This window comes from Dreissena polymorpha, chromosome 15, assembly GCF_020536995.1.
Source record: "Dreissena polymorpha isolate Duluth1 chromosome 15, UMN_Dpol_1.0, whole genome shotgun sequence".
Taxonomy (NCBI): Eukaryota; Metazoa; Mollusca; class Bivalvia; order Myida; family Dreissenidae; genus Dreissena; species Dreissena polymorpha.
The window spans coordinates 12,729,027-12,744,601 of record NC_068369.1 but is presented as its reverse complement, the minus strand read 5'-3'; the positions used below and the strand labels follow the sequence as shown (position 1 = coordinate 12,744,601).

General features: G+C 30.6%; 2 long non-coding RNA genes across 2 annotated transcripts; both read right to left on the bottom strand.

Moving 5' to 3' along the window:
- Positions 1 to 6,503: 6,503 nt before the first annotated feature.
- LOC127860211 (uncharacterized) lies at positions 6,504 to 7,054 on the bottom strand. The gene is made up of 2 exons (XR_008039639.1): positions 6,967 to 7,054; positions 6,504 to 6,670 (listed from the first exon to the last, which is right to left on the bottom strand). It is a non-coding gene; the product is annotated as an uncharacterized LOC127860211 (long non-coding RNA).
- A 6,210-nt stretch (positions 7,055 to 13,264) lies between these two features.
- On the bottom strand, positions 13,265 to 13,823 carry LOC127860213 (uncharacterized). Its single transcript, XR_008039641.1, has 2 exons — positions 13,736 to 13,823; positions 13,265 to 13,431 (listed from the first exon to the last, which is right to left on the bottom strand). It is a non-coding gene; the product is annotated as an uncharacterized LOC127860213 (long non-coding RNA).
- Positions 13,824 to 15,575: the final 1,752 nt, after the last annotated feature.

Here is a 15,575-nt window from a genome sequence, read left to right as displayed (position 1 = left end):
TACCTATCCGCTATATTGACTTTATAAATAAAATAAAAGCGATAAATTGCCGATTTGTAACTAATAAAAGCAATCTTTAGTTTTATTATAACGTTCAACGACCATCTGAGTTAACGCGTGACGTCACACGCACCTGCAAAGTTTAGACTCCGCCCACTGGTTGGCAAAAAGAGGTGGAATTCATATAAGCGTATATAGAGAAGGTTGACATAATCTTCGTTTTTATTGATACTCATGAACTGCATCAAATATAATTTTACTATTTATGTCTGAATAAAACATAAGCATGCGTGGAAATTCATTTTTGGAACGATTATATTGTTATTATTTGTTTTTACTAATAACGAGCTATGGAGTGGAACGTACAGTATCTACGAGCTCGGTATGTGGTTACCACAAAAATCTCTACTAAACGCATTTTCACGTCCATTTTAGATACAAAATTTCAGAAATGGAAATTCTTTTAGAATAAATTAAATTTAATGAAAGAACACAAATAAGGATGAAAACAAACAACAAATAGATCGCTTTTTGTTCGCAACATATAGTAACTGATTTTAACCTTAATATATCTGTACAAACTTACCTTGTTACACAACAAATAAATTCATAAATCTAATTGTTTTATTTAATTGTGCACACCAATTTTGACACTTTTGTTTCAGCATTTCTAACCTGGTGTTTAATGGCACCGTTGTTCGTCACAAGCATATTATCTCGTTATGATCGGAGACTGCCCAGACAATTACACAGAAAACATGCCGATGTCATAAACATAGGGACCAATACTTTAATTGGGTCCCTGCATAGACCGCATGTGGCAGACTTTATGATACCTCCATGTCATCTCTTGGCATATTGAGCAGTCATATTGAGCAAGCCAAATATTAAAGCCAAAATACGTAACATTTGCTTTAATAAATAATTTAACATATTAAAAAAAGAAGATATTTGTCTGAAACGGATTAACAAGAACATGCGTATTTATATGTAAGCCAGTTTAATCATAATAATACAGTGCTTTATAACTTTAAATTTAAAATATTGTTCAATATTACTGCTACACAATTGATGTATTTACCGCGGGTACCGGCAAATGTAAACTCGTCAATTTAGTGTAAAGATTGTACGTTCTTGCATTGCACGTAACACCATAATGACACCAAGCAATCACAATGGAAAAACAATATTTGCGTAAAATAAATTAAATTAATATATATATTTATCATAAAATGCTAGATTGTTAAATGTATCACTCCGTATTACTTGTTAAGAGATTTCAATATACATGCAAAGACAGTTCAATTTGCACAAGATGCAGGTTTTATTTTCATTTGTTTATTAAAATTTATTAATATTGTAATTCAATGGAAACGAAACGAAAATTCATTCTATGGAAAAGAAAATTACCACAACATTTAACGATTGTAATGTATTCCGTTTTTTTTGGCTTTGTTTTATAATTGATTAAATGCGCCTCTTATAATACACTTTTGATCGCTGATGAGCAATAACAATATCCACACCGTATATAGTTATAATCAAATTAATATATGTTTTATAAGCTTTTAAATATCATTTTTAAAGTCTTACTATAAACAAGAATACGGCTAATTTATTGTTTTGTTGTGTGGTATTGTCAGTATTTAGTCTTCCGACCACGTTTACTCTGATGCTAATAACTAATTTGTATTTTTATAAAGAGGAAATTATACATATGATGATACATTTATTTATTGGTACTAAATATGATATATTTGCACTATTGTATAAGAGTTGTAATGTTTATTTCGGATTTTTTTATCGTTTAATTGACTAAACAAAAGCCCTGTATACATGTATTACGTTACTGTAACCAGTGTTTTTGCCAACCAGTCAGTGCGCATGCGCGGAAAATCCCGAATGTAAACAATAACAATTAACTCGCCTATAGTTCAGTACCATTGTACTACTGACAAAAATAGCATGATCATACCTTACTGTACGGTGTGCAGAAACATGTCAGAAATTAAAACAACTCCAGACTCTTATAATTTTTGAGTGCAAGTTAATTTAAACACACCCACTTATAGGAGGTTTTGGGGATTCCGATAATGACGTCACGTTTGCGCATGCTCAAATTTTGGCCGTCAAAACTGCGGCCATTCTGCTATTGTTTGCATTTGATGAACCGCATCGTAATACGGTTACACTCATATTCGCGACCCTTTTGAAGAACAAAAAATACTCAGAAATTGAAATTCTTTGAGATTAAATTGAATCCAATGAACGAACACAAATAAGGACGAAAACAAACAACAAATTGATTGATTTTATGTAATCAACATATAGAAACTGATTTGAACCTATTTGTCTGTAAAAGCTTACCTTGTTACAGATTAACTAAATCCTCTTGATAAATGTAAATGTTTTTATTTATTTAACTGTTCACACCTATTTTGACACTGTGTGTTTCAGCATTTTTAACCCAGTGTTTAATTGCCACTTTGTTTATCACAAACCGATTATCTCGATATGATCGGATACTGTCCAGACAATTACTAAGAAAACAGTATGTCATAAACCCAGGGACCTATGCTTGTATTACTCTGTATGGGGTCTCTGCATAAACCACATGTGTCTGGTCATTAAACACAATTTATGATACCTCCTTGTCATCTCTTAGCATATTAAGTCAAACACTTAACAGTTGCTTAAACTTGCTTTAATAAAATATTTGAACATATTTAAAAAATAGACATTCGTCCGAAATGGATTATAGCTAGGAACTAGTAAGTATATATAAGTTAACCAGTGTAAACATAACAATAAAGTGTTTAATAACTATACATTTAAAATATTGTACAAGTTCACTGCTACACAATTAACGTATTTAACGGGTACCTGCAAATATAAACTCTGCTATAATGTGTAAAGATCGTGCGTTACTGCAGTGTTCGAAACATCATCATTAAAACAAGCAATCGCGATTGGTCATCATAGGGATATAAAATACTTGCGTAAAATAAATTAAATGTGTGGATTTATGGTATCATAAAATGCTAGATTTGTGTCGCTCAGTATCACTACAGAAGAGTATTCAATGTACATCCAAAGACATTTCAATTTGCAAAATATTCAGGTGTTTTTTTTTTTCAATTTGAATGCTTAAATTTATTAATATTTTCATTCAATGCAAACGAAACGAAAATTAATTCAATGTGAAATAAAATTAAAACTTCTTTTCAAGATTGAAATGTATTGAGTTATTTTAGGGCTTTGTTTTATAACTGATTCAATGCACCCCTTACACTTAATCTCAATCGCTGATGAAAAATAACACTATCGCATCCACACCATTTATAGTAATATTCAAATTATTATATGTTTTATTATTTTTGAAATATCATTTATTAAAGTTTTACTTAAAAATAGAATGCGGGTATTGATAGTTTTGTTTTGTGAAATTGTAAGTATTAAGCCTTCCGACGACCTTTACTCTGATACAATGTAATTGGCCGCGATCGAGAAGTTGACGGCCAATCTATTTTTAGTAGCGGAAAACCCCTCTTGTGACGTCACACAAAAACCTCCTATTAAAATTAAACCTTTTTTTTCGGCGTTAGCTGAATAAGCCAGCTTTTCACCCTGACTTGACCTTTGTAAGTGTCCAATAATACTCAAATAAAATTTCCCGCGGCTAGGTACGAATGAATACACTTCATTTATTCCATTGGCTGATTTGAGTATAACACCATAACATTGGAAACATATCCGCGTCTTTGTAACACTGTTTTACTGCATGAAACAATTTTATCTCTAATGAAAAGGCTCAATAGATAGAACAGTTTTACAATCAATTTTCGACATAAATACAGTTTGTGCGTTCACCTTTTATTTTCAGAGAATTACCAGCGCAAAAGCGTTTATACTAGTAGCTATGTTGTCATATTTAGTACTTACTTGCATTGCATTTCAACCCGCGAGGTTTCGGGTCAACTCCCGGCCATTTGTGAAAGTCTGAGTTTATATACAGTTCATCACCGGAGTTCGCAGAAGGGGTTGCGATCATTGTGTTACACCGGTCTTACTGACAATAACGTACTGACTGTAATGCATTGCATTCCAATCCGCAAGGTATCAAGGTCAGTTTGCGGTCAGTTGCAGAAATCTTTATATAAACGCCGTCTCCTTAACTTTGTGCACTTGAAGTCTGTTTTGATCAGAAAGATACTAAATAAAGATATTCGGCGATATTATTGTGGTATGTCAATCATCGATTTTTAATATGGTTTTAACATTTGCATGATAAGGACCAATTTTGATAAAAATAATTAGAAATATTTATCCATTTAGACCAGTTTATTAAGCATGAGCACAATAATTCACTATACTATAATTATGCAATTAAATAAGATTCGAGTATTGCCGGCTGACCTATATGCAATCGTTTATTTTCATGTTTCTTGTGTTTTTCTATTCTGTAAATATAGATATCTGAGTAATAATATCACATAAAGCAAAATAAGCCACGAAATCTGGCGCAACACCCCGTAATTGATTTGCTTATGATGTAGCTAAGAACTGCGCAGAAAAAAGGCATCCGCTACTTTTTATCTCATAGAGATAACTTTTGATCGTTCATAAACATCGACCACAATCAACGCCGTATATCTTTTTAAAAGATATTTCTTGTTTATATTAGCTCATTTTTCTAAATTTTCAGAAATAAAAACCAATTTGTATTTGCACATTTCAGTAAACCTAAGACTACTTTATTGTTAAATATGTTTGATTTGTAAATTGTATAATAAATTAATAATCTATATATTTTTATTAGTTCTGTTGCAAGCCTAATTTAAGTTAAATATGTTTGATTTGTAAATTGTATAATAATCCATATATTTATATTAGTTCTGTTGCAAGCCTAACTTAGTGTGTTTTTAAAATACATAAAAATCATATTGTTGACAACTATAATATTATTTAAGATCATTATTAAGCAAAAGTAAGTCCCCCAAATCAAATCAAATCAATATTTATTTATTGTCGGTATGGTATACAAACATTATAACTTAAGCTATGAATAGCTTTTGACCGACAGCTTACCCCGGCCAGCTAAACCGGTAGAGTGCTGATCTCTGACTCGCTCATGGGTTGGTAAGTTTAAGCCTCAACTCGGGTTCATCTCTTAGAAATAATTACACCTTAGGCTACCCTGTCTGTAACCCAAATTGCAGTCGAGGGTCACCGACATACATGTATCAAATACAATGTATGTGCTTATGTTAACATTTCCTGAAGATTCAACCACTGAGCAGGATAACTAAGTTAACCCCATATTATTAATGACAAAAATTAAATATACTATTAGATGTATCAAACAGACAAACCAACTAGTACCTACTAGTACTTTCATAAGGAACATCATCCATTAACCATCTATACTTCCAGGTCTTTTGGCTCTGCTACATCAACAGGAATTAGCGTTGGATTCATGTTTTCTGTGTTAATCATAGGGATTACAATTTATAATATTTCATCCCAACAACAAAATCTTTATAATGATAGTATTCATTTTACAGTCAGGGTTTACTTCTATTAGGTTAAAAACTAAATAGTGAATCAGTTTTTGAGATGAGCTTGTACCAAACACACACACACAAGCTCCTGTAAATTTTATACACACTTTAATGAGCAAGTATTTGGACTGTCACAGTTATTGCTTGTTGGAATGTCTCAGACTAACCAGGATATACAAGCAGTCTTCACTTTAGCATTTTTGAACAACTAGCCTGAATCTTTATGCATTTATAGAACAGATTAAAATACCCACTAGCCCGACTATATGAATCAGGAAATTTTAATAGCCCAAATTTATTCATTTCACTAGCCCCGGGCTGTTGGGCTAGGGGTTAGCGTCAAGACTGTAAAAGCAATAACAATTCTTCAAACATTGATACTTGTCTTGTTTTGAACAAATCTGCCATGACGGGTAGTTAATGGGGATAGCCCAACAAACAACCAGTTAAGGATGACTGTGATACTGCTGAAAGTTTCACCAATATGGATATTTAGCCAATGGACATTTTACCAGGGACACTTTATTTAATTCGAAGTAAATGTTTTCTTAGCAGTGTTAATAGTCATGTCAACACATCACATGTTATGTTAAATGACTACATGACAACATTGGATGTGTAGCAACTTAAACCACCATCCATTTTATTATATTTCTGAATGTGTAGGATATTTTTTAATGTAAGGGTATGAAGTAGACGGGAGACGGAAAACTACAACGGGCGAGGCATGGTATGGTATTGCGCAAGGGGGGGTTAGAGGGTTATGGTTAGGGTTTGGGTTAGCGTTAGGGGTCGGGTTAGGGTTTGGGTTAGCCTAAACCCAACCCTAACCCTACCCCGACCCCTAACCCTAACCCTTACCCTAACCCTTTTTTGGGGTTATCACCCCTGACCATGCCTCGCCCGTTGTAGTTTTCCGTCTCCCTGAAGTAGACACACATCTGAAGTATCTTTATTTTATTTTTTTCAAAGAAGATAGTTATGTAACTGTGGTGATGTATAATATTAATTGCAAGAGTTAATAACATTCCAGGTGTAGAATTCTTGAGCTTCATGCAGAATGAGATACAGTATTCCAGTTTCTGACTTCTGTTGACACTGTGATGTTCCTGAAAAAAAAAATAAGTTATAACAATAAACCATTCAATAACATTTAAAGACAGCATAGTTATCTGTTTTAAAATAATTGTTCTTTTCAAAGAAAAGTATTTTACCAAAGGTAATCAAACTTCTAATTTGCCCAAACTTAATTAATAATATATTTTTCCATACCCCACCCGCTTTGCCTTTTGGCATGTTTCGTTTTTACCTCCTTTAAACACAATAAAATCGAAATAAAGCATAAACATGAACTACAATTAAATCAAAAATACTAAGCTAATAACAAATTACAAAAAAATCATACCATATAAGTTATATCTGCAAATTATTGGGAAATTATAATTGCATCAACACAGAACTCTATGCAGACGCACTGCAGTAGATGATCGAGGGTGTCCAGTCATTACACCCCCTGGACGTTACACCCCTGGTCATTACACCCTCTAAGCCTGGACATTACACCCACCAAGATATTGATTAGATTATAAAGGTGTAATCAACTTATGAACCACTTATGAACCACTAATAGGATTGGTCATGTAAGATGACACTGATGAGATTAATGGTTGCTCAAATTATTTAATTGAGCAGCCATCATTTAAAACATTAATTTTTATTTCACCAGAATGACTGTAACAATATGCATCTAAATAATAAATACTTTTTTTCAAGAATATACAGGAAAAAACTTGAAGAAATAAAAATAAAGATAAATGAAATAAATATTTAGAATAAACAAAACACAATCTTAATTCATATACGTTTATTTTTATTTCACCATAATGTTATAATATGCATCTAAATCATAAATACTTTTTTCAAGAATAGACAATTATATATATAATTTAAACATCACAAAAGAAGATTTTAATTAAATAAGATATTAAATCAATCATTATTCTGTAATTGATATGTTTTGTTTTTTTAAGTAATTTATTGTAAAAAAAAATCTTTAAAGCTATAAGAAATAATTCTTTATTATTTATGGAAACGGCCTCAAATACATAAGGACTAAGGCAATCTCTTTATCTCAGTGTATCACATCTGTTACTTAAGTTTTATTACTATTGTAGTAACCATAGTATTTCACTTATATATTGATATATCTATTTCATTAGCATAAAATGCATGCAGTGTTATGTCTCTGATATTGACAATGAAGCAAATCTGCCCTTTCATGTCACTCAAACAAAAGGAGGTAACTTGCTATTAATTTAAAGCAAGTATTAATAAAGTAAAAATATCCTATATCTGTTGGTTTCAGTGAGTTTGTTAGATATTGAAATAGAAGTAATATATTGTCACTGTATGATATATAAAATTTTACTGCAGACTTCAAAGTTCATTAATTACAATATCATTAGACTTTAAAGTCAGAATTGATAATGAGGGATCATTGAAGAAATACTTTTTTATATTGAAACACAATTAACAGGAATCTGTCACTTACTGTAGCAATCAAAGCATGTTTTCACAGTTTATGGGAGGGCCCTAATTGGCACTAGTCTGTGTATCTTTTATTGCCCCTAATAAACAGTTAGAGGGTCTCTGTCTGGCCCTAATGTGGCCCAAATAGGTCCAATGTTTATCTAAGTGGCCAAGTGTTACTGTTAGTTTTACAAACTGTGTTTCATAAATGATGACTCAAAACTCTGTCAATGATTTAAAACACTAAATTGAGGCATGAGTCTTAATGCAACATAAGATCAACTTAATTATTTGAATGATAACAAAAATATATATAACATGTATAATCCCTCATGTCTCTACCCATTTCCCTTTTCCTGCATAAATACCATTCTGTTACATATCATATCATATTTTTAGAAAAATAATTTTTTTTTTTTTTTTTTTTATTCAATATCCTACATACAATGTAAACATGTATATGATCATACAACATAGTGATTGTACAAAGCAATATAGTTCAGACATGTTATACAAGATATGCTAATATATATTTATTTTTTTTGAGAGAAAAGAAAAGAACAACAGAGGAATAGTTATGAAATATGATGAATTGTATAAAGTTGAAAGAAAAGATACTGGACTTGTGTGTTTTGTTGTATATTCACAATGATCTTGTCTGACTGAAAAAATAAGAATAAAAAAAAATAAACAAACTATTTTAGAGAGATAGACTAACATTAGAGTGAAATGTATATACGTGGACAAAAACATTATGAGAATTTAATCCGATTCCATTTTTGTTCAAAGATGTGTAATGTGTCATTACTGAGGGCTATTTCTTTCTCAATTTGAATTTTTAGTTTAAGACTGTGGACAAAACAATTAAAATTTGGTACTTGTTTTTTGTACTTCATGTTTAAGATAAAATATTTCATTAATATAACCATAAAATTCACAATATTATTACAGTCTATTGATTTCAATGAGTTAATTCCGAAACTTACATTTAAGAGAGATAGTTTAACGTTTAGTTGATGTTGTTCAAGAAAAGATATTAATTGATTCCAAATAGGCTGGATGTGTTTGCACTCCCAAAAAAGATGTTCTATAGTTTCAATGTTTTCACTGCAGAAGTCACACAGATTTGAGTTAGATAATTTACATTTAAAGATATATTTATTTGTAGCTATAATTCTATGGATGTATTTATATTGAAAATTTCTCAGTGTGCTTTCAATAGTTGCTTTATATGGCATGGTAAATATGTGTTTCCAATTAATTTCATTTTCTCCAAAAAGAACTTGCCATTTATTTTGGATTTTGGAGTTTTCTGTAGGGTTTTTAATTTGTAGTGTGTAAAATATTTTATTTGTTTTGTTTTTTCTTCCAAGTATGTTTTCTACAAATGTTGTTTGAGTACATGGTGTATTATTTGTATTGGTTTCCGATTTAATATGTATGGGTATGCTTTTGATAAGTGTGTAGTACTTCAAAAAATTATTTGAAGGTATTCCGTATATGTAGCATATATTATCAAAAGAGTAGAAATCCTTAATTCTGTAGTCATATAATTGGTCGACATATTTAATGCTTCGTTCAAACCAGTCTTTATAGAAAAACGTCTTATTGTTTAAAGTTATGTCTTTATTGTTCCATAAAATTGTTTTACTGCTGGTTTGGGTCTCTAAGTTATGAGTGACATCACTCCACGCTGATAGAACATCAGACAGAAATATGTTTTCGTTTGCAATTTCATGTAAGATATTATTGCTGATGTTACATTCAAAGAGTAAGGAGTCACCATATTTTTTTAGGATTTTCTGGTAGAATAATTTCCATTTACTCGTATTGGTATTATCTAGGTATCGTTTAACCCAGCTGCATTTGATTGCATTCAAGAATGATTCAATGTTCGTTAATTGGATACCTCCATTTTCTACAGATTGAATTAACTGAGTTCTTTTTATTTTATCAGGCTTACCGTCCCATATGAAATTGAATATTGCTGATTTTATATCGTTAATAACATCACTTGGTGGATTTGGGAGAACTGTTAATACATATATTAATTTAGGAAGTGCAAACGTTTTCAATACTGTGTTTTTTCCGATTAGTGTAAGTTTACGATGATGCCATGATTTTAAGCAGTTTTTAAAATTCTGTAATTTAGGTATTATGTTTTTAAGAACTGTATCCTTTTCATTATTTGTGAATGTAATTCCTAACGTTGTGGCTTCATCGGATGTCCAATTAAATTTCATTTCTTTTTTATATTGAACATTACTTTGTTTTAATTTACCTACTCGTAGCACAGTACATTTACTTTTGTTTAGTTTAAGACCCGATGTCATTCCGTAAATGGTTAGCAACTCTATGAGGTTATGGAAAGAATCGCTATTGTTATTTAAAAAATAAGTTGCATCATCAGCAAATAGGGATTGTTTGATTTCTTCGTCAGGTTCTAGTGATATGCCTTTTATGTGTTCATTTGATTGGATGTGATGTGATAGATACTCTATGCAAATAATAAAAAGCGATGATGAGAGTGGACATCCTTGTCGAACCCCTCGTTCGATGTTAAAACTGTTTGAAAAGAAGCCATTGTTGATGATTATACTGTTAATATCAGTATAGAATAGTTTGACCCATTGAATGAGACTTTCACCAAAGTTCATATTTTCTAAGCAAGAGAACATAAATGAATGATCAAGCGAATCGAATGCCTTTTCAAAGTCTGCAAAGAATATTAGACCAGGATTATTTGAATTGTTGAAATAGTTTATGCATTCTTGGATAAGACGAACGTTTTCACCAATGTAACGTCCTTTTATGAAACCAGATTGAGATTTTGAAATGATTGATGGTAATATTTTTTTTATTCTGTTTGCTATACTTTTAGTTGCAATTTTGTAATCATTGTTAAGTTAACTAATCGGGCGCCAGTTTGATAAGGATTCTAAGTTTTTTCCAGGTTTTGGGATAAGTGAAATAATACCTTGTTTTTGTAGCGTAGTTAAGTTTTCGTTGTTAAATGAATAGTTAAGTGAATTAATTAGATGTGTTTATATATCATTCCAGAATATTTTATAAAATTCGATTGTGATGCCATCAGATCCTGGGCTTTTGTTATTTTGCATTTCTTGTAGGGCTAATCCACATTCATATTCATTAAGCAATCCGTCGCACAGTTCTTTTTCTTCCTGGTTTAAAGCATGATGTGTATTTTTAAAAAGAGTGTTATTTTCAACATTTTTTCGTTTATAGAGGGTTTCAAAAAACAAACGTTGTTCTTCTAGTATTTGAGTTCTGTTTGTTATATCTTTGCCATTGACTACTTATTTGTGTACAGTTTTTTGTTCACTTCTACGTTTTTCAATGTTTGCGAAATATTTTGTATTCTTTTCATTGTGTTCAACATGCTGTGCCCGCGCTCTTAGTATTATTCCATTGAGATGTGTATGATAGATTCCATCTAGTATTTGTTTTTTTAATGTTATTTCATTTTCAATGTCGGTGGTGTCATTTGTATTTGTTTGATGCAATTGTTTTTCAAGTGTTTCAATGGTTTTGATGGTTTCAGTTTCAAGTTTGTGTGTTTCTTTTTGTTTAAATGATGTGTATCTAATTGTTGTGTTACGTATATTTCCTTTAATTACTTCCCATAAGGTGTTTGGGTTTGCATCTTTATTATTTTGAACTGTATTTAATATTTCCTGTTTTATTTGTGTTTGATATTGTGTATCTAATAAGATGCTGTTGTTAATTTTAAAGTATCCTGGGCCTCTTTCAGGTTGTATCTTGTGCAGTTTAAGTTCAACTAGAGAGTGGTCAGTCATAAATCCTGGTTTTATTTTACATGTGTCAATAATGTTGCAAAGAGATTCAGATATTAAAAAATAGTCTAATCTACAAAATATTGTTGGTTTTGTGTTTGAATGCCAGGTGAATTTGCTCTCGTTTGGGTATACTGTACGCCAGATATCTATCATATTGTAGTTTTCAATTATGTTGTTTAAAATGTTTCTATTTTTAGTATGAGTATAAAGGTTTCCATTCTTTTTATCTATTAATGGGTTCAGGAACGTATTGAAATCACCACCGATTATAATGTTTTTATCTTGGTTATTTATTATAAAGGATTGTAATGTTTCGTAAAATGTGGAATCGTCTATGTTAGGGCCGTAGACGTTGATTAATGTTATTTGTGTTTCGTGTATTTTGATATCTATACTTGCTTGTCTGCCAATTATTATTTCCTTAAAGTTATCGACTGTGACACCTATATTATTTTTTATCAGAAAGGCAATGCCTTGTTTATTAGTATGTTCTCCACTGAGATAGATTTCTCCGTCCCATTCATCTTTTAAGGTTTGTGCTAAAGTAGGTGTCAAATGACATTCTTGTAAAAGGCATATACTATATTTTTTTTCGTCTAACCATTTGAAGATTTTTATGCGTTTGTCTTTATTGTTTAATCCTTTTACATTTAAAGTACATAATTTAATCATTTTAGTAGGTGGAGGGTGGTGTGAATCGTAATTTGTATGTGCTTGTCCAGTAAATTTTTATTTTAAAATGTGTCCAGTTGGTTTCTCTTATAGGACATAAGATGTCCATACATACAAACAAAAAAAGAAAACAAAAATTAAGAATACAAAAAGATAAATATTCCATAGACTTGAAGAAGTCAAAAGAGATAATAAAATAAAAATAAAAATATACAATTTAACAAGAACACACTGAACAAAAATAGGTCCAAGTGCAAGATAAATTGCCCTAGATATAAGACAAGAATATTTGGTTGCTCAACTACTATAGCAAAAATAGCACAGTGTAGCACATTTTTATTTAATTAACAAACACAACAAAAAGTAAAGTAGCAGTGTTAACAATTGTATTAATAACAAAGAGACAAATAGAAGTACAAACATAATCAAATTCGAATCAAACAAAAAGCACAAATAAACCAGTGTATACAATGGAGGAGATTTGTTGAAACAGAATATAATTACACACAGTTGGATTTGGGTTAGCGTTAGGGGTCGGGTTAGGGTTTGGGTTAGCCTAAACCCAACCCTAACCCTACCCCGACCCCTAACCCTAACCCTTACCCTAACCCTTTTTTGGGGTTATCACCCCTGACCATGCCTCGCCCGTTGTAGTTTTCCGTCTCCCTGAAGTAGACACACATCTGAAGTATCTTTATTTTATTTTTTTCAAAGAAGATAGTTATGTAACTGTGGTGATGTATAATATTAATTGCAAGAGTTAATAACATTCCAGGTGTAGAATTCTTGAGCTTCATGCAGAATGAGATACAGTATTCCAGTTTCTGACTTCTGTTGACACTGTGATGTTCCTGAAAAAAAAAAGGTTTATATAAGTTATAACAATAAACCATTCAATAACATTTAAAGACAGCATAGTTATCTGTTTTAAAATAATTGTTCTTTTCAAAGAAAAGTATTTTACCAAAGGTAATCAAACTTCTAATTTGCCCAAACTTAATTAATAATATATTTTTCCATACCCCACCCGCTTTGCCTTTTGGCATGTTTCGTTTTTACCTCCTTTAAACACAATAAAATCGAAATAAAGCATAAACATGAACTACAATTAAATCAAAAATACTAAGCTAATAACAAATTACAAAAAAATCATACCATATAAGTTATATCTGCAAATTATTGGGAAATTATAATTGCATCAACACAGAACTCTATGCAGACGCACTGCAGTAGATGATCGAGGGTGTCCAGTCATTACACCCCCTGGACGTTACACCCCTGGTCATTACACCCTCTAAGCCTGGACATTACACCCACCAAGATATTGATTAGATTATAAAGGTGTAATCAACTTATGAACCACTTATGAACCACTAATAGGATTGGTCATGTAAGATGACACTGATGAGATTAATGGTTGCTCAAATTATTTAATTGAGCAGCCATCATTTAAAACATTAATTTTTATTTCACCTGAATGACTATAACAATATGCATCTAAATAATAAATACTTTTTTTCAAGAATATACAGGAAAAAACTTGAAGAAATAAAAATAAAGATAAATGAAATAAATATTTAGAATAAACAAAACACAATCTTAATTCATATACGTTTATTTTTATTTCACCATAATGTTATAATATGCATCTAAATCATAAATACTTTTTTCAAGAATAGACAATTATATATATAATTTAAACATCACAAAAGAAGATTTTAATTAAATAAGATATTAAATCAATCATTATTCTGTAATTGATATGTTTTGTTTTTTTAAGTAATTTATTGTAAAAAAAAATCTTTAAAGCTATAAGAAATAATTCTTTATTATTTATGGAAACGGCCTCAAATACATAAGGACTAAGGCAATCTCTTTATCTCAGTGTATCACATCTGTTACTTAAGTTTTATTACTATTGTAGTAACCATAGTATTTCACTTATATATTGATATATCTATTTCATTAGCATAAAATGCATGCAGTGTTATGTCTCTGATATTGACAATGAAGCAAATCTGCCCTTTCATGTCACTCAAACAAAAGGAGGTAACTTGCTATTAATTTAAAGCAAGTATTAATAAAGTAAAAATATCCTATATCTGTTGGTTTCAGTGAGTTTGTTAGATATTGAAATAGAAGTAATATATTGTCACTGTATGATATATAAAATTTTACTGCAGACTTCAAAGTTCATTAATTACAATATCATTAGACTTTAAAGTCAGAATTGATAATGAGGGATCATTGAAGAAATACTTTTTTATATTGAAACACAATTAACAGGAATCTGTCACTTACTGTAGCAATCAAAGCATGTTTTCACAGTTTATGGGAGGGCCCTAATTGGCACTAGTCTGTGTATCTTTTATTGCCCCTAATAAACAGTTAGAGGGTCTCTGTCTGGCCCTAATGTGGCCCAAATAGGTCCAATGTTTATCTAAGTGGCCAAGTGTTACTGTTAGTTTTACAAACTGTGTTTCATAAATGATGACTCAAAACTGTGTCAATGATTTAAAACACTAAATTGAGGCATGAGTCTTAATGCAACATAAGATCAACTTAATTATTTGAATGATAACAAAAATATATATAACATGTATAATCCCTCATGTCTCTACCCATTTCCCTTTTCCTGCATAAATACCATTCTGTTACATATCATATCATATTTTTAGAAAAATAATATTTTATTATTTTTTTTTTTTTATTCAATATCCTACATACAATGTAAACATGTATATGATCATACAACATAGTGATTGTACAAAGCAATATAGTTCAGACATGTTATACAAGATATGCTAATATATATTTATTTTTTTTGAGAGAAAAGAAAAGAACAACAGAGGAATAGTTATGAAATATGATGAATTGTATAAAGTTGAAAGAAAAGATACTGGACTTGTGTGTTTTGTTGTATATTCACAATGATCTTGTCTGACTGAAAAAATAAGAATAAAAAAAAATAAACAAACTATTTTAGAGAGATAGA